This window comes from Eulemur rufifrons, chromosome 7 (assembly GCF_041146395.1).
Source record: "Eulemur rufifrons isolate Redbay chromosome 7, OSU_ERuf_1, whole genome shotgun sequence".
Classification (NCBI taxonomy): domain Eukaryota; kingdom Metazoa; phylum Chordata; class Mammalia; order Primates; family Lemuridae; genus Eulemur; species Eulemur rufifrons.
This window is the reverse complement of record NC_090989.1, coordinates 217,561,491-217,588,015: the sequence shown is the minus strand read 5'-3', so window position 1 is coordinate 217,588,015 and position 26,525 is coordinate 217,561,491.

Sequence of the window (26,525 nt, the reverse complement as noted above, 5' to 3'; positions counted from 1 at the left end):
AAAAAAATAAAATACCTTGGACTATACTTAACTAAGGAGGTGAAAGACCTCTATAAAGAGAACTAAAATATAAAACACTGATGAGAGAAATCATAGATGACAAAAACAAATGGAAAAGCATCTCATGCTCATGGATTGGAAGAATCAATATTGTTAAAATGTCCATACTGCCCAAAGTAATCTACATAGTCAATGCAATTCCTTTCCAAAGACCAAGTGATTTTTTCACATAGTTAGACAAAACAACCCTAAAATTCATATGGAAACAAAAAGAGCCAAAGCAACCTTAAGCAAAAAGAACAAATCCGGAGGCATTATATTACCAACTTCAAATTATACTACAAGGCAATAGTAACCGAAATAGCATAATACTGGTATAAAAGTAGAAACATAGACCAATGGAACGGAATAGAGAACCCAGAAATAAAGCCAAATACTTACAACCAACTGACCTTTGACATAACAGACAAAAGCATACACTGAGGAAAGGACACCCTATTCAATAAATGATGCTGGGACAATTGGATAGGCTCATGCAAAAGAATGAAACTAGATCCCTGGCTCTCACCATATACAAAATTATTCCAAGATGAATTAAACATCTAAATGTAAGACATGAAATCATAGAAATATTGGGAGAAAACTTAGGAAAAACTATCCCTGACATTGGCCTAGGTAAAGAATTTATGATTTAGACTCTAAAAGTAAATACAACCAAAACAAAAATAAATAAATGGGGCTTAAGCAAACTCAAAAGCTTCTGCACAGCAAAAGATATAACCGACAGAGTAAATAGTGTACAGAATGGGAGAAAATATTTGCAAGTTATACATCTGAAAAGGGACAAATATCTAGAATCTATGAGGAATTCAAACAACTCAGCAGGGAAAAAAACAAGTAACCCCATTAAAAAGTGGGGGTTACTTGAACAGATATTTTTCAGAAGAAGAGAAACAAATGACCAACAAACATGACAAAATGCTCAACATCACAAATCATCAGGGAAATGCAAATTAAAACCACAGTAAGATACCACCCTGTCAGAATGGCCAGGATTAAAAAGTCAAAAAACCATAGATTCTGGTGCACATGCAGTTTAAAAAGAATGCTTGTACACTGTTGGTGGGACTATAAATTTGTACAATCTCTATGGAAAACAGTATGGAGATTCCTCAAAGAACTAAAAGTAGATCTACCATTCAACTCTACTACCGGGTGTCTACCCAAAGGAAAAAGAAGTAATTTTATAAAAAAGACATGGGCACCTATATGTTTATTACAGCACAATTCACAATGTCAAGGATATGGAACCAACTTATGAGCTTACCAACAGAAGACTGGATAAAGAAAATGTGGTATATATATTCTGTGGAATACTACTCAGCCATCAAAAGAATGAAATAATGTCTTTTTCAGCAACTTGGATGAAACTGGAAGCCACTATTCTAAGTGAAGTAACCCAGGAACAAATAACCAAATGCCACATGTTCTCATTTATAAGAGGGAGCTAAGCAATCGGTATGCATGGTCATGCAGAGTGACAATAACAAACACTGGAGATTCAGAAGGTGGAGCATGGGAGGGGGTGCGGGCTGAAAAATCACATGATCCAGGTGATGGGTATATTAAAAGTCTAAACTTCTCTACTATGCAATTCAGCCATGTAACAAAACAAACCACTGATACCCCTTAAATCTATTGAAATAAAAAGAAATAAATCTAATATTAGAAGAAGAGTTTTTTTTTTCTTTAAAAGTAACAAAGAAATAAAAGCTCCCACTAAGAATTAACTAGCATATATCACCTTGGAACTGAGATACAGTTGAAGATTCATGTAGGATAAATTGTGAACATCTGGATATCATATGCTTAGCCTTGTAGTTTCTTAAAAGTTTCTAACTTAAGTAATGTGGAAAAATAATCTATTTGTCTTCAGATTTTCTCTATTTCAAGAAATGTTTCTGTTTTTAGGCTCAATAACCATGAAATCAGTGTCACATCCTATCAGATAATGCTGCGTGCCTCCCAGGTTAATGCAACTCTTGTAATGTTCAGAGACACGTTGATGATCCTTCCTAAACTGGCTGCTATAGAAGTTTGTGGGGGAATCTCAGTGAGCCTGGGGCTCTTCACACAACCTTTAGGTAAGTACTTGTGTCCTGGTAAAGCTGCATGGATTTAAAAAATCTTGGGACCCTTTACTACTCCTTTGGAAAGATATTAGTATGTAACAATACTTACATAGTACATAGCATTACTTGGGCTTCTTTTCTCTATCTGTCAGAGTAGGCTAAAGAACACTATAACAACAAATAAACCCCTCAATTTCGATGGCTTTGTAAAATAAAAAATTATTTCTTTCTCGTGTCCTCATCTATGTCAGCCTGTATCACTTTTCTAGGAAGCTCTTTCTCCAACTGGTGACCAGGTATTTGGGCTTCTTCCATTGTGTGTCTATATCATTGGGAGTACTGTGATTCCTGTTTCATGGATGAGGGAAAGAGAGTGCTTACAATCATGTGGGAAACTTTAAAGGCCAAGCCCAGGAGTGGCATATCTTATTCCAACCCATATTCCAGAGCTGGAATTTAGTCACATACGCAACCTAACTGCGAGAGAGCCCAGGAAATGTAAAACACACAAGTGGGGGAAGCAATTTTTATTTCAGTGACTATTTCTTGAGCATTGGAATAAAAGAGCGGGGATGGAAGTAGACAGGAGAGATCTTTTGCTTAGATCTGTGACGGATTATTGTGGGAAGAAAGAAGGATAATGTTAAGCCCAGTGATAATATAGAAATCAACACTCAGATACAAAAAATTCAAACTACTCCTTTGGCCATTGGAGCCTAGCAATACTAACATTGGCTAGTTAGATTCCAAAATTAAAACAAAAAATGTTTTACATCTTGTCTGATAAAGTTGCTCAAAGCAGAGAATATCGTGGTAGTGTAACAACTGGGTTGGTTTTAGAGGCTTTTGTTCATGACATATCATTATACATACACATCATCTAAGCAGTTAGAAGACCTAAGAAAACAAAGCTTTAATAAAGCAAGCCTTAGTTCCCTACGTATTTGTACTAGCAATTGTATATATCTGTTGGTTGCTGCCCAGAATCCATTTCTCTTTCTTTTTTTTAATTGTGATAATAAACACATGAGATCTACCCTCTTACATTTTTAAATGTACAGTACAGCACTGTTAAGTATAAGTACAATGTATAACAGATTTCTAGAACTTTTTCATCTTTAATGACTGCAACTTTGTGTCCATTGAACAGCAACTGCTCATTGACCCCTCCCTTTTGGCAACTACCATATTCTACTTTTTTCTTTCTTACTTTCTTTCTTTTTTTTTTTTTTTTTTTTTTTGAGACAGAGTCTTGCTGTGTCACCTGGGCTAGAGTGCCATGGCATCAGCCGAGCTCACAGCAATCTCAAACTCTTGTTTTTTTTTTTTTTTTTACCCTCATTTTCTATCATTCTCCCTCTTGGACACTCTTCTTGGGTCATGTGGCCTCTTTGGTGTTCCCTGAACACAGCAGCCTGCTCTTGCCTCAGGACCTTTCCACTTGCTGCTTTAGAGTCTTTCTTTTTCTCTCTTTCTCTCTCTCTTTCTGTCTTTCTCTGTTTCTTTTTTCTTTCTCTTCTATCATCAGGCACTCTTACTTTTTTCAGGTTTATTTTTCAAATATCAAATCATCAGAGAGGTCTTTCTTCAAAGTCCCATTTGAAAAAACAAGCTGCACTTTGTACCTAAATTTTATGTTACTTCCTTCCCTCTTTCCATGCCTTATTTTTCTCCATAACACTTACTACCACTCGCCATATTTCCCCCCATATCTTATCTATTTATTTATCATAGTTCCAAATATGACAGAACCAGAAAATTGGACGAATAGAGTGAAAGATTCCCAGGATTAAAAGAGGCCTCAGTTACCAATAACAGAGGCCACTTATTTTGTTCTAGGGACTCAATAGATAGCAACTCATTTAACTTACAAAAAACTTAGGAAGTAGGCACCATTATTCCTATTTTTCAAATGAACGAATTGAGACTTATGTAGATTATATAACCTGCCCAAGACATACAGTTAAGACATGGTGGTGTGGGTACCATTGCCCAAATCTTGCCTTATTCCAAGCCCAGGCCCATAAAATATTCAATTTTTTTTTATCAGAAAAAGTTTCAGAATATCCCTGTATTCTTGATGGAATTAATTAACCCATGATCATGCCATGCTAACAAAGCCTACATAAGGAAAATGGGTTTGTAAGTACAATACTCAGGTCAGGCAAATGCAACTAAGTTCTGGTGATATATGCACCATATTGTTTGCTAGTTGCTTTCCCTGTTGGAAATTCCAATATCATGTGCATCCCCTTCTCTAAGTTGTAGCTCTTCTTAGTGGAAGCTATTGAACACTCTCTGGGAGAGACTGATTCGTTTTTGTTGACACTGACGGGTCTCAGTCTTTCCCAGCCCTTGTGAATTTCCACAGGTTTCCACACACATTCCTATTCTCAGTGACTGCTACAGACTCATGATGATATGTGTATCTGGCTTGGGGTATTTATGAGAAATTTTTTTTTAGAAGATTCTGCCCCTAGACATTGCTTACATTGAATTTGTATAATTAGCACCTTAAATATCTTAAATAACTTAAAGATAATAGTTATGAGAATTCCTCATAGGATATACTGAGAGCGAATTCATCCCTCTGGAATTTCAACGAATTGTATACCAAACTTCATTTAAACCTACAGAATTTTTTTAAAAACACTCTATGGAGGTATAATTAACATACAGAAAGCTGTACATATTTGATGTATACAACTTGATGAGTTTGGAGATAAGTGTACACCCATAAAACTATGACCACAATCAATGCCATCTTATACCATACGTAGAAGTCAACCCAAAATGGATTAAAAACTTAAACATAAGACCTAAAACTGTAAAGATAGAAGAAAACACAGGGAAAAATTCTCTGGTCTCTAGATGTTGGCCTTAGCAATGATTTCTTGTGTATGACACCAAAAGCACAGGCAACAAAAGCAAAAAGAGGCAAATGGGACTGCATCAAACTAAAAAGCTTCTGTAAAGCAAAGGAAAAAAATCCCCAAAATGAACAGACAACCTACCAATGGAATAAAATATTTGCAAACCATATACTTGATAAACGGTTAATATTCAAAATATATAAGAAACTCCTACAGCACAATAGAAAAAAATCCCCCCAAAAGAAAATATACAAAAAACTTGATTTAAAAATGGGCAAAGGACTTGAATAGATATTTCTCCAAAGATGACATACAAATGGGCAATAAGTATATGACAAAATGCTCAATATCACTAACATCAGGGAAATGCAAATCAAAACCACCTTAAAATAAGACTTCATACTTGTTAGGATGGCTATCACCAAAAAACCAGAAGATAACTAGTGTGACAAGGATGTGGAGAAAAGGAAATCCTTTGTACTCTGTTGGTGGAAAGGTAAATTGGTACAGCCACTATGGAAAACAGTATGAAGTTTTCTCAAAAAATTAAAAAATAGAATTATCATATGATTCAGCAATCCTAGGAATTGAAAACAGGATCTCAAAGAGATATTTGCACACCCATGTTCATAGCAGCACTATTCACAATAACTGAGAGATGGAAACAACCTAAATTGTTCATCAATGGATGAACGAATAAAGAAATATGACGTACACATACAATAGAATATTATTCAGCTTTAAAAAGGAAGAAAATTCTGCCAGTTGCAACGACATAGATGAATCTGAAGGATATTGTGTTAAGTGAAATAACCCAGACACAGAAGGATAAATACTACATGATACTTACATGAAGAATCTAAATAGTCAAAGTCATGGGAAGTAGAGAGGAGAATGATGGTTGCCAGGGGCCGGGGGAGGGAGAAATGGGGAGGTGTTTATTGAAGGGTGCAAAGTTTTAGTTATGCAAAGTACATAAGTTCTGGAGAGCTACTATACAGCATAGTGTCTACAGATACTGTATTGTTAAAGATATTGTATTATATACCTAAAAATTTGCTAAGAGGGTTGATTTTAAGTGTTCTTATCACAAAAAAGTAAATAAATATATAATAAAGAGAGTGGGAGGAAACTTTTGGAGGTGATGGATATGTTTATATCATATTTATTTTTAACTTTCTATTTTTTATTATAAGAATATAAGATTTGGGGTTATATAAGGGAAGGGACTTGTTTTCTTTGTTCTCTCCTGTTTCCTCAGAACAGTACCTGGGGTATATTGAGCTCAATACCTATTTGTTGAATGCATAAATAAAATAATTCTTCCAAAAGACCTATAGGGAGAGATAGTTATTCTTATCATTGGACAGGGATGAGGAAGCTTATAGTCCTAGAAGATCTGGCACTGAGGAACACAAGGAAAACCTTAGAAAATAAGCCTACACCTTGGAAAGTAGGGCAGAAAATCACAAAGACTGGTAGTCACAAATGGGCTGGTAGTACTGACAGCTCATTAAACATCAATTTTCCCCTTTCTTGATAAAATAATCTCAGTTTACTTAGGTGTCCATACCTCTAGGAAAATAAACCTATCTACAGCTCAGGAACAAATCCTGAATATTCAGGGCCTCTCTTGGTCTCCCATGCTAAATTATTGATTTGAGTTGGATATATTACCCATGGTTGGCCATGAGAAAGGAGGGAAGGTTTGCTGGAGCGTTCTGGGAAAGGTTTCTTTATTCTTCCGAGGAGCACAGCGTGGACTCTGAAATCTCCTTCACTGGCTGGACCTTGTTGTATCTCCGTGTGACTACTGGACATGGTGTTGCCATTCGGGGACCACAAATGAAGATACCTAAGAAAGCTGACATGATGAGGAAGACATGGTGGAAAGATTAAAGGAGCCACTATTTCAATGACGGAATTGACCTACTGAATTAACCAACCCTAGAGATAGCCTATTTTGAGATTTTGGATTAGATAATGGGAGACATTTTCTTTAAGTCAACTGAATTGGAGTTTTCATTACGTGTAGCCCAAAGTACCCCAACTGCCATGCCAATCTATCTCTTAAATTATCAGCAAGGCAAGCCAAATAACTTCTTTTGACCTAATAAGCCAATTTAAATTGGGTTGTCTTACTTGCAATGAACAGGGGAGCTGAGACTCTTACCCAAAACATCCCTCATAGAATATTTTTTTTTAATTTACCTGTTTCCTCAGATTGTGTTTTAGTGATAGGATTGCGTATCCGTATTTTCAGAGATTTTAGTATATGTCCATCTAGCCACATCCAACATGATATTACTTAACCCAGTGGCACTCGGTGACTGAGTTTCATTTCTGTAAAATTGTGTTTGTGTGGTTGTACCAGGTCTAGCAGTTGTGTTCAGTAGGTAAAATTGGGAGGCGGTAGTGGTGGACTCTATAAACGCCTCCCTCTAGTCATGATCATTAAGACAGATCTAGAAGTCCAGTTTCCTCCTGTGCTGAATTCTTGTTTTGCACTGAGCTAGCAGAGCGGAGGCACGCACAGAATCTGATTACCACAAGAATCACAGAAGTACCACAGACGAGGGCTGTATTGGCTACTTTAACTTTTGTTTCATTTTTATTTGGGTTAGAAAGAGCTTTATCAGGTTTGAGATAGGAGAAAGTTGAAACAAGGAGCAAGGAATTAAATTTGAAACCTGATATTTAAACATATCTTACTTACCCCACCAGAACATTCTCAAAGCAAGATTAAGGTTTCCCATTTTCCCAGTCATTCTCCAAACTGGGCAGATTGCACCAACCCAGGAAACATGTAAAAAATAAGGATCATGTCATCTGTTTTTCTAAGTCTAACTTCTTCTATTTGAAATTTTTCCCCTGAATCTAGTTACTTTTTTCTTTTGTGTATATGTGTATTAAAATAGATTTTCTTTTAGGAAATGATAATAAGAAATGGGAGGTAATTTTTATTTATTTGGCCAAATAAAGAGTTGATATGATGAACTAAAGATGGTCAGAAATGGTTTGATGCTCTTGCCATTGAGAAGTAAGTTTTTTTACCTTCCTCTAGATTCTTGGCTGGCCTACAAATGCTTGACTGATAGAGTATGGCAGAAGTGATGCTATGCCAGTTTTTGGCCTAGCTTTCTAGGAAGACTGGCAGCTTGTATCCCGGTACCTTGGAGGCCTGAACCATCACATAAAAAGTCCAGCTACCCTGCTAGATAGGTCGTGTGCTGAGGCCCTGAGAAGGCAGGGACAGGGAGAAAGCCCAGCTGAGCACAGCCTTCCATCCACCCTTGTCAAGGTGACAAGTTTATGAGTGAAGCCTTTATAGGTCTCCCATGTCAGTCTAGTTTTCAGGTGAATACCACTGCACGATGCTAGTCAATACCAAGTCAACAAGAGAACAACAAAAGAATTGACAAACTGAGCCCTTACTGAATTTCTGACCCACAAAAGAATGTGATAATAAAATGACTCTTATTTTAAACCACTACCTTTTGGGGTAATTTCTTACATAGTAATTGATAACCAGAATAGTTGACAATCCTGTTTGGGGGGAAAATTTTACTTGTGCATGAAATTGAAAAGTTTTGAAAGTTCATAATGATAGTGATGTAGCCTTGTTGAAAACATATGCTGTATCTTAGTGTAGCAAATTTGTCAAAAATCTTATAATACTTAGATAGAAATGTAATAAGAAACACAAAAATCCTAAGTGAAGAAAGCTATAAAATCTATGTTCCTTCATGATATGGCTTAATAACTGAAAATAAAGTTTCCATAAAATAAATGAATTAAATACAATTTAATTAGAATACCTATGGATTTGTAGTTTGTTGGTATTAGATAATAGGACTTTGAAAATCATTTGGGAGATTAAGTATGTCAGAATAGCCAAGAAAAGTATGAAAAAAATGGTGACATAATATTGCCTTATTAAATATTGAAATATTTCATTAAATATCAAATATTCAAACACAGTATCAATTTATGCGATGAAGACCCCATGGTAATGGCATAGACATAGACAAATAAATTACTGAAGCAGAATAGAGAGTCTATATGTAGATACCAATGTATTTAGGAATTGGATTCCTAATAATACCAACTGATATTAAAAGTACACATATTCAACAATACCAATCTTGGGAGTAAAAGCTCCAATATATGTAAAGATATGTGTACAAGTTATTTAGTGTTTCATAGTTTGCAGTGGTCAAAAAAATTGGAAACAAAATAAACATCCTTAAATAAAATGTGGTAAACTATAGATGGGAATAGTCAGCAACCACTAAAAGGATTGAAATAGATCTTCAACAGTCAAAGGGACAGTCACAATGTATCATTAATGTAAGAAAAGTAAGGGAAGTATATATAATATGACTCTCTTTTCATGAAACAAAAAAAAAGCTACTCTTTATTGCTACCTATTTTTTAATGATTTCTAGAACAATGAGAAACATATGGAAGACTATCCAGAGAATATTGATCTTGTCAGTAGAGAACTGGGCAGTATGTCCAAAAGTGGAAATTAATCAAATGGTAGCATTTCAGGAAATTTCTACTTTTTGTACTATTTGAGCTTTTATTTCATCAGTGTATGCATATAATCTGAAAGAAAGAAAGAAAAGTTGTTATAATTGTAGGATATAAAAAGTAATTTGAGAAATAGACTAACTTACTCTTGAAAAACCAAGTAAATCATTTTTTGAATTGAGATCAATATATCCCCTTAAACATGACTATTTTTCAGTATATAAACTAATCTCAAAAGTTGATCAGTTAAAACATGAAATAGTAGCTAACATTTTTAAAATTGGGTGTTTTACATAAGAGTCATATGGACTACTTTGTGAATGATATCCTCACAATTGTACAGTGCACAATCCACACATCCATCTACAGGAAGGAGCTCTGGCTATAGAAATTCACATATTATCAAAAGCTTCCAGATAATCTGATTATAAAACACCTCAAATGGAGATCTGTATCTGCACATTAAAGTAAAAGAAAACAAGGAAATACTTGAATAACCTTTTATAAATGAATGGAAAGGGAAAAAAACATGTCAACGTGAAGTTAAATGATGGGCTAATGAGTATATGTATGAATTCCATCTTTATAGGTGTGCTTGTTAAACAGATGATCCAGAGCAGCCAAACAGTTCACCTTTGGCTGGAAATAAGGGAAAGCTCAGGTGTACATACTGTCACAAAAACTGTTCTCATTAAATATGATGGATTGATTGATAGACTGACCCACTCATTTCACAAACTTTAATTGAAGGACTACTGGTACCAAACAATGTACTACTGGGCTTTGGGAGGAGAGGGGAAGGGTAAATATGACATGGTCCCATAGCATAGAAAACATTATAAAGTTATAAATAAGAATACTATAATTATAATTATTATAACTCAAGTAGGTCATATTTTTTCTTTGAGAAGATGAATTCTGACACTCTTCTAAAAACCTATATGATAACTTGAACCTATCTCATTTTAACCTTATACACTTGACTGATAATTAAATCAGTTTTATTTTCAGAGCGGGGCTTTATTAGAGTCCATCAATTTGTCAGGTCCTATTACCTCCCAATAGGTGTTCAGCGATTTAAAGAAATGAATTGACAAGCTTCAGGCCATTTCTAAGAGCACCAACTGCCAACCCTTAACAAACTGTGGCAGGAGCTTCATCAGAGAAAAGAGATAGTGAAGGGAGATTTGTCTCCACCGTAACATTCTGTCCTTGTGACTCAGGATGTGCTTAGGAGTAGGAAGTTATCTGCTTTTTTCAGTCATAGGCACGGGAACAAGGAAAGCCTTCTGATCTCTGGCCTTTTGATCCATCTTCTATAAGAAGCCACATTCTTCCGAGAAGGGTTGAGATCCTCCTTCAGTTTACATCCATTCTTGTTGACAGTAGCACATTCAGTCCTTTTTTTTCTTTTTTAACCTCTCCTAGTTACTCTTCATCATTTTTTGCCATCTGTATAAGTCAGCTTGGGCTGCCATAACAAAATACCAGAGACTGGGTGGCTTAAACAACAGAAATTTATTCTCTCACAATTCTGGAGGTTGGGAAGCCCAAAATGAAGGTGTTGGCAGGGTTGGTTTCTCCTGAGGTCTCTCTCCTTGGCTTGCAGATGGCCACCTTCTTGCTGTGTCCTCAAATGATCTTTCATCTGTGCATATGCATCCCTGGGGTCTCTCTCTTCTTATACAGACACCAGTCCTATTGGATTAGGGCTCCACCTTATGGCCTCATTTAATCTTAATTACCTCGTAAAAGCCCTTTCTCCAAATACAGTCATGCTATGGGGTGTATAGCTCAGTGGTAGAGCATTTAACTGCAAATACAGTCACATTCTGAGGTTCCGGGGGTTAGGACGTTAACATATGGGGGGGGCACTTTTCAATCCATAACACCGTCTGTCTGCTTCTCTTTCTCTTTCCAAGTCCTGTTCTACTACATCTTTTAATTGTTGCTTCGGTTGATCCTAAACTCTTTGAGGTAGATTCACAAATTTCCTCAGAGCCAAAAATACATATATCTATTGCCCCTAGTTGAACAGTTCAGATTAATGCTGTGTGTTAGGAAGGAAAGTTACCTGGAACCGTGGGACAGCATGCAGGCCCTAATTAAGGGTGTTCAAAACGTGACGTTTCTTTTTAACCCTTCTTTTTACTGAGGGAGAGAAAATTATTTTTGGACTTAAAGAGTTGCTGTAGACTATATGATTTACAAACGAAAGTTGCCAACAAAATGCCTAACTCTTATTTGGTTTTTACTTACTCCTTTTACTTTGCTCTCATTGACTTTATTACGAGATTGTTGTTGAAAGTAGATTTCTGAGAAGAGGTCCAGGTACATTAGCAAAAAATTACAATGTCTCCTAAGGCAGAAACGGGCATCATTATTGACAATGACGAGCCAAGCACACTTCTCAACACTCTTGGTGTTTATGGTGGATGCACCATCCTATTTCTGAGACACTGACAGAGCAGAAGGATCCCTTGACACGGCAGACATCTAGCGTTCACTTACGCCAGGATTATATGGACCTATGATGATTCTGTACGCGCCTTTTGCACATTTCTTCCAGACTCTAATAAATATTTACTTAATTATATCTTATTAGACTCATTGGCATCTTTCATTTCATCTTCTGATCTGCAGGTGTTAATTATATAGCAATCCAATATTACTTGTTTTTTTCCTCCTTTTTTCCTCTACCATCACCAACAGGAATTCAGAGATATAAAAATATGTGCAACTTTATGCCAACAACTGTTTCCCCCCAAGAGCCATCCGCTCAGCTGCCCATAATCCCCTAGGAGCTTCATGGTTTTCAGTGTAAATCAGCTTGTTTATATCTTTTGTTTTGTTTTAAACACAGAAATCTGATTACAGCTAGCCGGTTTTGCTAGATTGTAGAAATTGCCCTCAGAAGGACTGGAGGGGATATAGGAAATTCATCTATTGGCTGAACATTTTAAGTAGCAGTCCACGGGGGTAATTTACATGAAAGAAAAAGCAGCATGAGGCGGCCCTGGGATTTACAGGCACTTTTGTTAGAAATGAAAATATCATACATCTGGCCAAAATGGATTGAATGGTTCAGTGCACCCAGCGTTCCTTTCATTGGTAAACAGTTTGAAAAATCCAGCAAGTGAGAAATGAAACACTGATTTGGTTCAAAACTGAAACTTCTCTGATAAATTTAATAGTTATCCCAAGCATCAAAGATTTTTGTTCAAAATACAGAGCTTTGGGCTGTGGTAATAAGGCAGCACACTTTACTACAAACCTGGTTAGGTGAAAGACCTGTGCTTGTGAAGTTTGTAATCCAGTGGAAATGGGCAAAGAATATTTGGAATGCAACGATTTAGAATTTATAAAGAACACATGTATCAGAGTACATTATACCTCTTCAGACAAGTCAAGTTGGGATCACGTAGCAGAGTGAAATCTATTCCCTAGTACTTGATACCCATAAAACTTTGGGACTAGTTATGTCTGTTGAGTTCTTGAGACCAAGAGTAAGCATGGGGAGGGAATGTTAACTGGAGGAGAGTGTGTAGTAGGTTGGTAATAGCTAGGTAGTGTCTACAAGTTGCTTTAAAAATATGTATTTGTTTTGTTTGGGAGTAACTAGTGGGCTTTATGACTTCAGGAGCCTTTTAGACTGTGATGATTTATAACATAAGTTGCTATAAATTGCCTGACTCTTAGTAGTCTTTTAATAAATGTTCATTTCGTTCCCTACCTCCCTTCCCTCTGAGAGGTTTACATTTCAGAGAAGCAAGCAGGGAAGTAACATGAATTAACTCAGAATCCACTTGAGTTTTGATTGGTAGGTCTTTTCTATTTCCCATATACTTTGAAGATAAATGTGTATTCCTTTATTTTATATACACACACATTGTGTATACATATGTGTTGATATGTTAATATGGAATTTTGATAATCTATATTTTAATTGAAATAAAAGAAATTAAGATTTTTTACATAATAAATTCTAAATTTTCTAGGTGTAGGACCGAAAGTTTAGGCTTAGCAAAAGGAATTATAGAATCACTAAACACCATTCTGAAAGGGAATCTAGAGATTATCTAATCCCTTCTCACTATCTTTCAGTTGAAGAAATGAGGCCTGATTAGGTTAATTGATTTGCTTTAACTTGTTTATGCCAGTGACCTCAATGTTAGCAAATCTTTGTTGGAAACAATGAAAAGCCATTTGGAGCTAGTTCTAATGGATACATCATCGATCAAGTTGGACAATATTCTTTGTGAAGCAAAACAATTCATGAAGCTCATAAACCATCTACTGAGACAGTGTCCTGCCTTGCTTTCTCTCCCTGTGCCAAGCCCCATTTCTGGAAGAAGAGAGTTGCAAAAATCTTTAAAATTAAAACTAAATCATTAGAAGAAAATGTCCAGATTTCTAGGTTTATTTTGAATGATGACCTCATTTGGATGTGTAAGTTCCAAGGTGTATGCTTATTTTTTGCTCACTTCAATTAGGGACATTATTTGAGTTTTCTCTCCTGTATAAGGGTGGTCTTAGACTTTTGGGGGCAAATGCATCATTGACTTCTGTAATATGACAATTGTGCAACCAAGAACTCTTAGATTTCAAACAGACAACCATTTTTTTTTCTTCTTTTGTAAAACAGAAAAGAAACAAAATGTTGTTCTCTTTGATCATTTTAAATTATTTTAATAATACACTTATTAATGGACTCTGGTTTAGAGATCTAAAGAAATGTTCAATTTGCTTGGCTTATTGTTAATAACTAGCTTTGAAAGTTTTCTTAGCATACAATTTTATAATTGTCTGCAATTATAAAACATATTTATATGTAATTCAGAGAATATATACCTTACTTAAATTTTATCTAGTGAGTCAATATTTGTATTTCCACCTATAAATATCAATTCTATGAGTCTATCATAGTAAATGTATTTTGTCATTTATTCAGCTAAATTTACCATTTCTAACTGAGCAGAGATAGTTAATTGTTTACCCAAGATCTATTTTCCCCTTCTTTCTGGGTAATGTGCCTAGCTAGGGAAAACAACAACAACAATGATATTTCCTCACCTGGACCAATGAAATATAAGCTGGAAAATGTTTTCAAATGCTCGTGCCATTTTGTTCTTACCCTTTTCTTCCTATTAGTTGCCTGGAATATAGTCATGATAGCTGGAATTCCAGCAGCTACCTTGAAACATGAGGTAACCTTTAAGATAGATGCCAGTGCTGAGGATGGTAGAGCAGACAGATAAATGGAATTTGGATCCATGATGATAGCCCTGGAGTACATATTTTCAGGTTTCTTTTTATTTAAGAGAAAAATAAACCCATATGTCTCTAAGACATCATTACCTCATGATTTCTGTTCTATGCAATGGAGTGTAATCCTTCCTGACATGGTAAACCTCAATTTCACCAGTTTTTCCTTGGCTCAAGACAGTCTTATAGCTACCTGTTGCTTGCTATAAAAATATAACCAGTTCTACTCAATCCAGGATATCCTACAGAAAAATTGCGTTGGATAATTCCAAGGGGCACAATTTTCTATAATCCAATGGGAATAGTGTCATCTGGTAGACTATATAATACAGTATGTTGGTATAGGTCTTAAATGTAATAGCTTTCAGTGTCATAGCTTTAATTCACATGAAGAGCACATCCAGAGTGGTATAATTTATTTTCTAAATGGCAAAATTAAATATAAAAATATCTATCATATAATTACATTTAAAGTAAGGTACACTTTTAAAAAGGGAGTGAAAGAAAAGGATGAAACAAGTGCGTAGATGAAAATACAGTAAACTAAAGAAAAAAATCAAGCAGAATTCAAATGTTCAAGAAACGGTGGAAACCAAAAAGAAGACCTATAGATTTGCCAGTCTGAGTTGAATCAAGAAATAGGTCCTAGCAACCCAGCCAATCTACCTGCCTTCTGAGAACAAGGAAGTTGAAAGATGCTTCATTAAGTTGAGGGGAGGAAGTAAGGCAGAACCCAAGGCAATTACAAACTTTTGAGAAATGGTAGAGAAATATCTCAGCAAGACTGGGCCCAGCTTAGCTGGATGAGCAGAAGTTTCCAGAAACCAAAATTTTTTTTAAAAATTAATTGTGGTAACAAACCCATGACATAAAATTTATTATCTTAACCATTTTTAAGTGTACATTTCAGTATTGTTAATTATATTCACATTGTTGTGCAACAGATCTCTAGAACTTTCGCATCTTGCAAAACTGAAACTTTATATCCATTGAAAAACAAAACCTCATGTCTCCCTTTCCCCAGCTCCTGGATACCACCATTTTGCTTTTACTTCTATGAATTCAATCCCTCATATCTTTGGAATCATATAATATTTGTCTTTTTGTGACTGGCTTATTTCATTTAGCATAATCTCCTCAAGGTTGATCCTGTTTCAGTATGTAACAGAATATCATTCCTGTTAAACCCTGAATAATATTTCATTATATGTATATACCACAATTTGCTTATTCATTTATCACTTAATGAACATTCAGTTTGCTTCAACCTTTCAACTATTGTGAAAAGTGCTGCTATGAACATGGGTGTGAAAATAGCTCTTTGAGCTCCTGCTCTCAATTCTTTTGGATACATACCCAGCAGTGGGATTGCTGGATCACGTGGTTAATTCCACTTTTAATTTTTTGAGGAACCTCCATACCGTTTTCCATAGCAGGTGCACTACATTTTACACTCACCAACAGTGTAATTTCCTTTTCTCCACATCCTCGCCAACACTTGTTATCTTTTGTCATTTTGATAGTAGCCATTCTAACAGGTGTGAGATGATATCTTATTGTGATTTTGATGTGAATTTCTTTAATTATTAGTGATGTTAAGCACCTTTTCATATACTTTTTTGCCATTTGTATGTCTTCTTTGGAGAAATGTCTGTTCAAGTCCTTTGCCCATTTTTAAATCAGGTTACTTGGTTTTCTTGTTGTTGAGTTATAGTTCTTTATACATTCTGCTTATTAATCCCTTATCAGATATATGATTTGCAAATATTTTATCCCATTCAGTAGGTTGCCTCTTCACTGTGTTGATTGTTTCCTTTGATGGGCAGAAGTTTTAAAGTTTGACCCAGTCTCATTTGTCTATGTTTGCTTTTGTTGCCTGTATCTGGTGTCATATCCAAGAAATCATTGCCAAATCCAGTATCATGAAGTTTTCCCCGATGTTTTCCCTAGAAGTATAGTAATGTTAAGTCTTGTGCTTAGGTTTTTAATCCATTTTGTGTGTGTGTGTGCGTGTGTGTATTCCTTAGGGTTTAGAATCCAGAAAATTTTGAGTAAATCCTAATCCTACAATGGATATTAGTTCAGCAAGTATTTATTGAGTGCCTATAATTCTAAATACTGGGAATATGACAATAACCATTTATATGAGGTTCCTACTTTCATGGAGCTGACATTCTAGTGAATGAAGAAAAGAAAATTAATAAACAAGTAAACAAATACATAATTTTAGATAATGATGAATTTGAAGTAAACAAAACTGGGAGCATTAGAAGCTTAACTAGATGAGGGTCTCCTTTACATGATGTGTTCGGGGAAAGCCTCTCTGAGGGCATGATACTCAATGTGGGAGCTAAGTGATGAACAAGAGGCAGCCATTCAAAGCAGAGCAGCGTTCCAGGTGGGAGGAGTGGCTAGTGCAAAGGCCCTGGGTCAGAATAAGTGGGGCATGTTTGAAGAAAGGACAGTATGGCTAGATAATTGTGAAGGAGGGAGGAAGTTTTAAGGAAAAGTTGGAGAGGCAGGCAGGGTTTTCACATCTTTGAAAAAAGATCACAAGTTTGGATTTTATTTCAATAAGAAGCCACTGAATGGTTCTATGCACAAAAGTGATTTGTATTTCAAAACAATCACCCTGGCTGCTCTATGGGTCATGGACTATAGGTAGGAAGGTATGGAAACAAGGAGACCAGTACGGCGGCTATTATATTAACCCAAGTGCAAGAAGATGGTGGTTTGGAGTAGTTTTATGTCAGTGGAGTTGTAGGTCCTACTTGAATGTACTCGATTTGTGTAAAATAAAGCTTTGCAAAAATGACATTTAACCATGCTGAGTGTGGTTGTTAGGGGGTGTTTACTACTGACACAGTATATGCAAAAGATAAGAATACAGAAATAGAATTCCAGGGCTATGGCTTTCAAGGAGACTCCAAACATAAGAATAGTGATCATGGAGGTAGCAAGGAAGACCAAGAGCGTAGCATTTTTTCACCCAATTAATGTTTATGGGGAAAAATCAAGATTTTGTGCATTTTCTCAATCGTGGGTTTAACAGTTGTAATGCATTAGCTAAGGAGGATTTCCATTAATTTGTATGGGAACAAAAATGAAAAACAACAAATAATTCAGCTGATTTTTCACTTAAGAATATTCTGGAAAAATGATTTGGTGTGGAGGGATTGTTAAAGGCTCACACATCCAGAATATATGATTCATATCAACGCAGTTGTAAGTTTTGCCTCAGCTGAGATCTTTCTCTGGTCAACTTTGCATTGCAAATCCTGTCCCACTTGTCAAATAGAAGTGGATTTGTGCTATATCTTCTAATCTGAGTTCAAATAAACTGATATACTTAAAGGGAACAACATTGTAAAACTCCCACAGATTTCTGCAGGGAAAGGAAGTTTCCCTAATCCATTTAGTAACAGTCTTTTCTTGATATCTCTCAGCATATAAAAGGGAAGCTGACTACTAATACAGATTGAGTATTCTTTTGGTTTAATGTCATAGTTCTTCTAAAACAATATTTAGTTCCATTGACCCATAAATCTATGCATTTTTGAGTAATCCATTTATTTAGTTCGTTTATTTAAGAAACCACAAGCTTCCTTGTTATATCTCCTTCCAGATATTTTTAAGCTGGTAGCTACCAAGTAAAGAGGCCAATATAAGCACAGTTTATGCTCCAAATCCTCAAATATTTATATTCTTTTCTTTGGGAAGAAACTAGGATGTCAAGTGTTTGTTTTACTTGTCTTCTAAAGGTAGAAAATTTTGACAGTTTTTTCTCTAATATAGTCATGTTTCACAATGACTTTCAATTAATCAAATTAATCAGACAAGAAACAAAAAACCTAACATTTGCTGAATTCTTACTTTGTGCTAGGTACATTCATACACATCTTTTAAAAAATATTATTTACCTTTGCACTTTAAAATAAAGTTATTTCAGGCCGGGCGCGGTGGCTCACGCCTGTAATCCTAGCTCTCTGGGAGGCCGAGGCGGGTGGATTGCTCAAGGTCAGGAGTTCGAGACCAGCCTGAGCGAGACCCCGTCTCTACTAAAAATAGAAAGACATTATATGGACAACTAAAAATCTATATAGAAAAAATTAGCCGGGCATAGTGGCGCATGCCTGTAGTCCCAGCTACTTGGGAGGCTGAGGCAGTAGGATCGCTTAAGCCCAGGAGTCTGAGGTTGCTGTGAGCTAAGCTGACGCCACGGCACTCACTCTAGCCTGGGCAACAAAGTGAGACTCTGTCTCAACAACAAAAAAAAAAAAATAAAATAAAGTTATTTCAAACCTAAAGAAAAATTACAAGAATAATACATAAGACCCCCCCAAACCCCTTAACCTGGGTTCACCTAATATGACAAATGTGCTTTATAATTTTTTCTCTCTTTCACTCTCTCATATTATTTTTTTCCAAACCATTTGAAAGTGGGTTGCATACCTAATATTCTTTTAACTTTTAATAGTTCTTCAATGTCTTTTTCCTAAAAAATAAGGTTACTGTCTTACATAGTCATGGTATAGTTATAATATTTGGAAATTTGACACTGATACAATATTTCTATCTAATCTACAATCCAAATTCCCATTTTTATCAATTGTCCCAATAATGTCTTTGTAGCATCTTGGTTCTTTCAGCCCAGGATCTAGCACTGGGCTCAATGGCTGAGTCTCTTTCATCTCCTTTATCAGAAACAATTCTTTAGCCTTGGCCAGTTATTTTATAGAATGTTCCTCAGTTTGTGTTTTTATGTTGTTTGTTTATATATCCTCATGATTAAATTTAAGTCTGTACTTCTGGTTTGAGTACTATGAAAGCTCAGGTATCCTAATGAGGGAATCATATCTGGGTGCATAGTATGTCCATTTATCCCTCATCAGAGATGTTAATTTTCATCACCCAACTAAGATATTTCATGCATTTTACATTGTAAAATTGACATTTTTCCACACTTGCAAATAATAAGCAATCTCTGGGGAGACAATTAAGACCATGAAAATATCATGGTCTTACAGAACTCCATCACCAATAGATTTAGCGCCCATTGAGGATTCTTGCCTGAACCAGTCAGAACTCTGATGGTTACAAATAGTGATTTTCCAAGTCACACCCCTCCACACCTACCAGTCGGCATTCCTTTGCCACTAAGCATGTTAATTTATTATCAATACAAACTCATGGATCCGTACTTTACTCATTGAGTTATAATCCATTACTATTCAATTGTTCTAGATTTGGTGATTAGGAGTCTTTTCAAGTCAGCTCTGTGTTTCTGCTTTCGTGTTTTTGAAATGCATTTTTTTTAAAAAAACTTTCAATTTCAGAATAATTTTACAGAAAGGTGGCAAAGGTAACACAGAGAACTCCTGCAAACCCCGCACCCATTTTCCTGTATTATTAACATCTTATATTACTATGGCTCATTTGTAACAACTAAAGAACAAACATTGGTACATTACTATTAACTAAATGCCACACTTTATCCAAATTTTACTAGTTTTTTCCCTAATGTCCTTTTCCCCTCCCACAATCCTGTTAAGGACATCACATTGCATTTAGCTGTCATGTCTCCTTAGCCTCTTCTGCTCTGTGACGGTTTCTCAGACTCTCCTCGTTTTTGATAAACTCGACAGTTTTGAAAAGTACTGTCCCGTGTCCTTTTGACATGCCCAGTTATTTTTATTTATTTATTTATTTATTTTGAGTACTTCCTTACTTTCTGGCACAAGAAGATGTTTCAGGGTCATCTTTTTACTTCCCTACTTCAGTGCTGGAATTTGCCATTTCTCCAAGAAGCTCCTGTTTCTTCTAATAGAGAATGCCAGTTAGGAACTAATATGTGGGCACTAAATAGGCTTATTGATACTGAGGTGTCTCGTGTCATTGATTCCAGGTTTTTTCAGTAGATAGACTTAGAATATATAGATTAGATGCAGATGTAGACAGATATAGATGTAGATTCACATGGATACCTACAACTTCAGCCCAACCCCACTGGGATCTTCCTTGCCTTCCTCTCTTCCATTTTGTGGCCTCCTTCCATAGCAGTGACCTGCCACTTTTAACGTCATTAACACTTACTCAATCATTTGTTCATTTGCTCAATTCCACAATACACATAAGTTTCAGAATTTCTGCACCAATATCACCACAAAAACAAATCTTCCTTAAATGAGTTCAAGATTTATTTTCAATGTTTTTTCTCCCTAGACAGTAGATATACAATCATATTATTAAGTTCAATAAGTACTTTAATTAGTCCTTTTTTTTTTCCTTTGGTATACTTATGTTATTCATTTGAATTAGAGCTAGATCCATTTATGATTGCTTGTATCCAGTTTTAGTTTTTGTGTTTCTGTAACTCTGTGGATTTAATTAAATAATTTTTACTTTCTAGAACAGGGATGAGCAAAGTTTTTCTATAAAAGGCCAGATAGTCGGCTGGGCGCGGTGGCTCACGCCTGTAAACCTAGCACTCTGGGAGGCCGAGGCGGGTGGATCGCTCGAGGTCAGGAGTTCGAGACCAGCCTGAGCAAGAGTGAGACCCCGTCTCTACTAAAAATAAAAAGACATTATATGGACAACTAAAAATCTATATAGAAAAAATTAGCTGGGCATAGTGGCGCATGTCTGTAGTCCCAGCTACTCGGGAGGCTGAGGCAGTAGGATCGCTTAAGCCGAGGAGTCTGAGGTTGCTGTGAGCTAAGCTGACGCCACGGCACTCACTCTAGCCTGAGCAACAAAGTGAGACTCTGTCTCAACAAAAAAAAAAAAAAAAAAAAAAGGCCAGATAGTAAATATTTTAGACTTTGTGGACCACATAGTCTCTGTTGCTACTATCTAACTCTGCTGATTTAGCACAAAAGTACCCAGAGACCATGTGTAAACAAATGGATGTGTTTGAGTTCCAATAAAACTTTATTTACAAAAACAAGCAGCAGGCTGTATTTTGTCTGTGGGCTGTTGCTTGCTGATCTCTGCTCTAGAATGTTAAAATGCTTCTAAAATTCAAAACTATTAATATTAAAAATAAAGGCATTTTCAGAGAAATGTCACTCCTTGCCTTATCTCTTCTACCCTGGGGTTTATTATATTTTCCAGAGATGATCACAACATCTTCCATCCCACATGCTCTTCTGCTATTCAACTTTGCTACTCCCTCATCAAGAGGTGGAGGATATATATACGTCTCTAGCCCCTGGATTCTAGGTGGACCTTCTGACTGACCAATATAATGTGGTAGAGGTGATGTTGTGCCAGTTTTGGTCCTTCATTTCCTGCCTCTTAGAATGCACATTCTGGGAGAAGCCAACCACATGTAATTAAGCTCAACTGCCTTGGGACCTCCATGTTGTAAGGAAGCCCAAACTAACTGTATAAAGAGAAAACAATGCTGCCAGTTTCCCAGCTGTGAGTATGCCAGCCATGCATTTCCAGATACCAGACACATGAGAGAAGAAGCCGTCTTGGACACACCTGCTCCAGCAGATGCCACTGGAAGAAAACCCAGCCACACGGCCTCAGTTAAGTTGTCCCTGCCCTCCAGCCACTCAAGCCACCCCATTGGAGGCCTCAGATACTATGGAACAGAGGTGAGCTGCTGCCCACTGTGCCCTGCTGGAATTCTTGACCCATCAAATCAAATCGTTGTAATGCTCTACTCCACTAATTTTGGGATGGTTTGTTAAGCAGTAACAGATAACTCAAAACACTTCCTCCCCTCGCCACCCACCATCACCACCGCTGTAGTATTATTAAACAGTTTACTAGGGCTGCTGTAATTCAGTGTCAAAAACTGAGCGGCTTAAACAACAGAAATTTATTGTCTCACAGTTCTGGAGGCTGGAAGTCCAAAATCGAGGTGTTTTCAGGGGTAGCTGGAGGATGGCCTTCTTCTCCCTGTATGTCTCTGTGTCTAAATATCCCTTTTTATGAGGATACAGTCATATTGAATTAGGGCCCATCCTAATGACCTCAGTTTAACTTGATTAACTCTTTAAAGATCCTATCTCCAAATAAGGTCACATTCTGAGGTACTGGGGGTTAGAACTTCAACTTATGAATTTTGGGAAACACAGTTCAACTCATAACAATCATTCCTGTAGGTAGCCAATTTCATTTATTTTTGTTTAATCTTCCTGTTCTCCTTTCTGCAAAAACTAAGCAAATTTAAAGTGTTTCCCTATTTCCCCTCCTTTACATTTTCTCCCCCACTTTGCTCTCTTCAGTTAATAATATAACTCAGTATCAATTTGTACAGATTTTTCTCATTCTTTTTTGTGGCTGTAGAGTATATCAGCGTGTATACATACCATAGTTTCAACACATATCCTATTTGGGTATTTAGCTACTTTACTATATTTTGCAATTACAAATAATGCTGCAATGAATAACTATGTGCATGTATATTTTCACGTTGTTTTAAGTGTATCTTCAGAGTAAATTCCAAGAAGTAGTATTGCTGGGTCAAAAGGTAAATGTGCATGTAGTTTTGTGGATATTATTAAATTCTCTCCATAGCAATTGTGCCATTTTTCATTTCTATGAACAATTAATGTATGAAAGTTCTTGTTTACCCACAGCCTTTCCAAGAGAATACATTGCCAGTATTTCTAATTTTTGCCAGTCTCTTGGGTGAGAAATGGTATCTGAGTATAGTTTGAATATGACTATCTCTATTATGAGTGAAATTGAATATCTTTTATTATGTTTAAAAACCATTTTATTGTCTGAACATTCTTTTGTACATATTTACATGATTTTTTATTTCTTTGCCTTTAATTTTTGTATATTAGGGGTATCATCTCTTTAGGATCCATGTTTCAAATATTTTTTTTCTAAATTTGTCATTTTCCTTTTGACTTTTCTTATAGTGATTTTTTTTGCCATACATTAAAAAATTATATCCCCCATAACAATAAGATGAAATAAAAATAAATAAATAAAATTATGTAGTTAAACTTGCCAATCTTTTATAGACTATGCATTTTGAATTACAGTTAGAAAGCCTTTCCCCATACCAAAATTATAGAAGAATCCGCTTATGTTTTATTCTATTATTTACAGAGGGATTTTTTAGCATTTAGATCTTTGATCAATTTTTATTCTATTCTTGCATGTGATGTGAGGAATGGATTTAATTTTATCATTTTCAGATGGTTATCCAATTGTCCCAATGCCATTTTTTAAGTCTATCTTTGCCCCAGCGTTGTGAAATGTCACTCTGATCAAATACTGGATTTCTATACAATGTGGATCCTACTTCTAGACTCTCTATTCCATTGATTGGATTATTTCTCCATTTACCATTTTACTGTTTCAATTATCATGGCTTTATAATTTTTAAATATCTGGTTGGCCTAAGCCACTTTCATAGCTGTTCTTTTTCAGCATTTTCCTAGTTGTATTCTTGCATTTTTATTATTCAACATGGACTTAACTCTCAAGTTCTTTAACACCAGAAAAAAGCTTCCTGGTATTTTAACTCAGGGAGAACTGATATTCTGGTTATGTTGAGATGTCCAAAACAGAACAAAGTAGGGAGGGGGTGTTTCTTGGTTTTCTTTATATAGCTTTTGAACATTATTTGTTAAGTTTATTTCTAAGTTTTTTTGTTAAGTTCATTTTGTTGCTATTGCAAATTGAGTTTTTCTTCCATTAGTTCTCCTCTTTAAATATTATTTGTGCACCTCTATACTATTGATTTTTTCATGTTAATTGTATATCTTGCTTTTATTGTTTGAATTAGATTTATCATTGATTATCTAGGGTTTTCTAGGTATGTTATCATGTCATCTGCAAATATAATTAATTTATTTCCTTTTGTAGCTCTAATTGTTTTTTCTTGTCCAATTCATTGACTAATAACTCTGATATGATGTTATATAGTCATGGAGTAAGTGTGCATACTTGCCTTGTACTTGACCTTGGTGGAAATGCTTCTAGTGTTTCTTATTAAGTAATATTCTTGATTCAGGATATATACACATGAATGTATATGAATAGACAGACATAGATATGAGTATGTGTGTACATGTGTATGTGTGTGTATATGTGTATATATATATATATAATTATTTTAAAATTGATTTTAGTACTTTGTCTTTAAGATGTGAGTTTTCCTTTGGTCGCTTCTTGGAGAACAGCCTTCTCTGGCCTCAGTACCTGTATTTATTGCTGTAGCCTGTTGGGGCTTATGGCTGCTGCTCTAGGTTTAATATGAACTGGCAGAGGAATGAACAAGGAAAATGGCTTAGCTTTTTTGAGTATACATCGCCAACTATTTACTGTAATTATCACCTTGAAATTTTCGTTGCTTTCTTGTCTCTATTTATTTTGGGTTAAGATTGCCCTCAAATCTTTCTTACCTTCTTCATGGGTTTTTCCCCTCTAAGCCATTTTAAAGCATTCTCAGCTTTGTATGTTATCTTTATATCTGATCATGGCTATCCTTCATGAGTTTCTTCTTCATCTTTTTCTTTTGTTTTCCTGAACAGTTACTAATTTATTATGTCATTTAAAAATAAATTTTTTGTCATTTGATAGGATTTAGGTGAGAGGAAGGATCCACCTGCCATCTTGATTTAATGTCCTGTTTAAACTCTCCATGTAGTCTGACTAATTCATTCCTATGTGCCCAGGACTTTGCTGGCGATAGCACTTAAAGTCTTGTGTCCCAGAAAACCTTTCAGTCTCTGTCAAATAGGAAAAATTGGTCATTTAATTTCCATGAGATGGTGGGAAAATTAACTTACTTTTTACATATAACTGATCTGTCCAACATTATCTTCTCCTATATACCCATAAAGCACAGTTCAGATAACTAATGTGATAAGAGTGGTAAAAAGGTTTTGAATTTTGGTGGGGGTAGAGAAATAAAAAAAATCTAGAAAGAGTATAAATATCCAAGAAGGATAATATTATTGTGAGATTCAAAGTAGCTATGATAGAACAATTGCCATTAGGCAATTCAGGCAGAAAGGCAACTTCAGTTTCCCTTCTCATCAAAGTACTGAGAAAAAAATAAGGTTCTTTGCTCTTCCCCAAATCCCCACTTCACCCTCACACCTGTCATATCCTCTACTTGAGTGTTTGATTAGCTGGCTCTTGGTCCACAATGTCACCATGGTATGTATCAGGGCATATATTTCTTTTGACTGTGTCAAAGTGAGGATTGTAAAACATTTTTTGCACATATAAAACCTACAGCACTCAGAGAAGAATCTCATACAGGAGTCATTTATGCATCTTCAGACTGTTAAAACTGTGGACCAGTTTTATATACTCTAGGCAACATAGAGTAGCTCATATAATTATGAATCAAGATAGATAAAAGCAAGGAGAAAATTGCCAACATGTTGTTGGCAATCAGGATTAATTCTTCCATTCAATGTTCATTTTGATCTACAGGATTAAGTTAATTATATGGTCTCAAGGTATGGCCCCCAGATTTTCTGAACCAAACATGATTTAAATATTCCATCCTATGGTCTACATGACTTACATTGGTCCACCCCATATTTTGGATTTGAAAATATGGAGACTATGACTAACATAAATGCCAACACAGAATTGATCAGTGGTAAAATTGTGAGACACACAAAGCATGGTGGTAGCTATTCCCCGTCTTCTTTGGAACACATTCTCCCTCTTGACTCCTGTGTCTTCCTTCTCACTTGCCTAACTTGTGTCACGGTCGTGCCTTGTC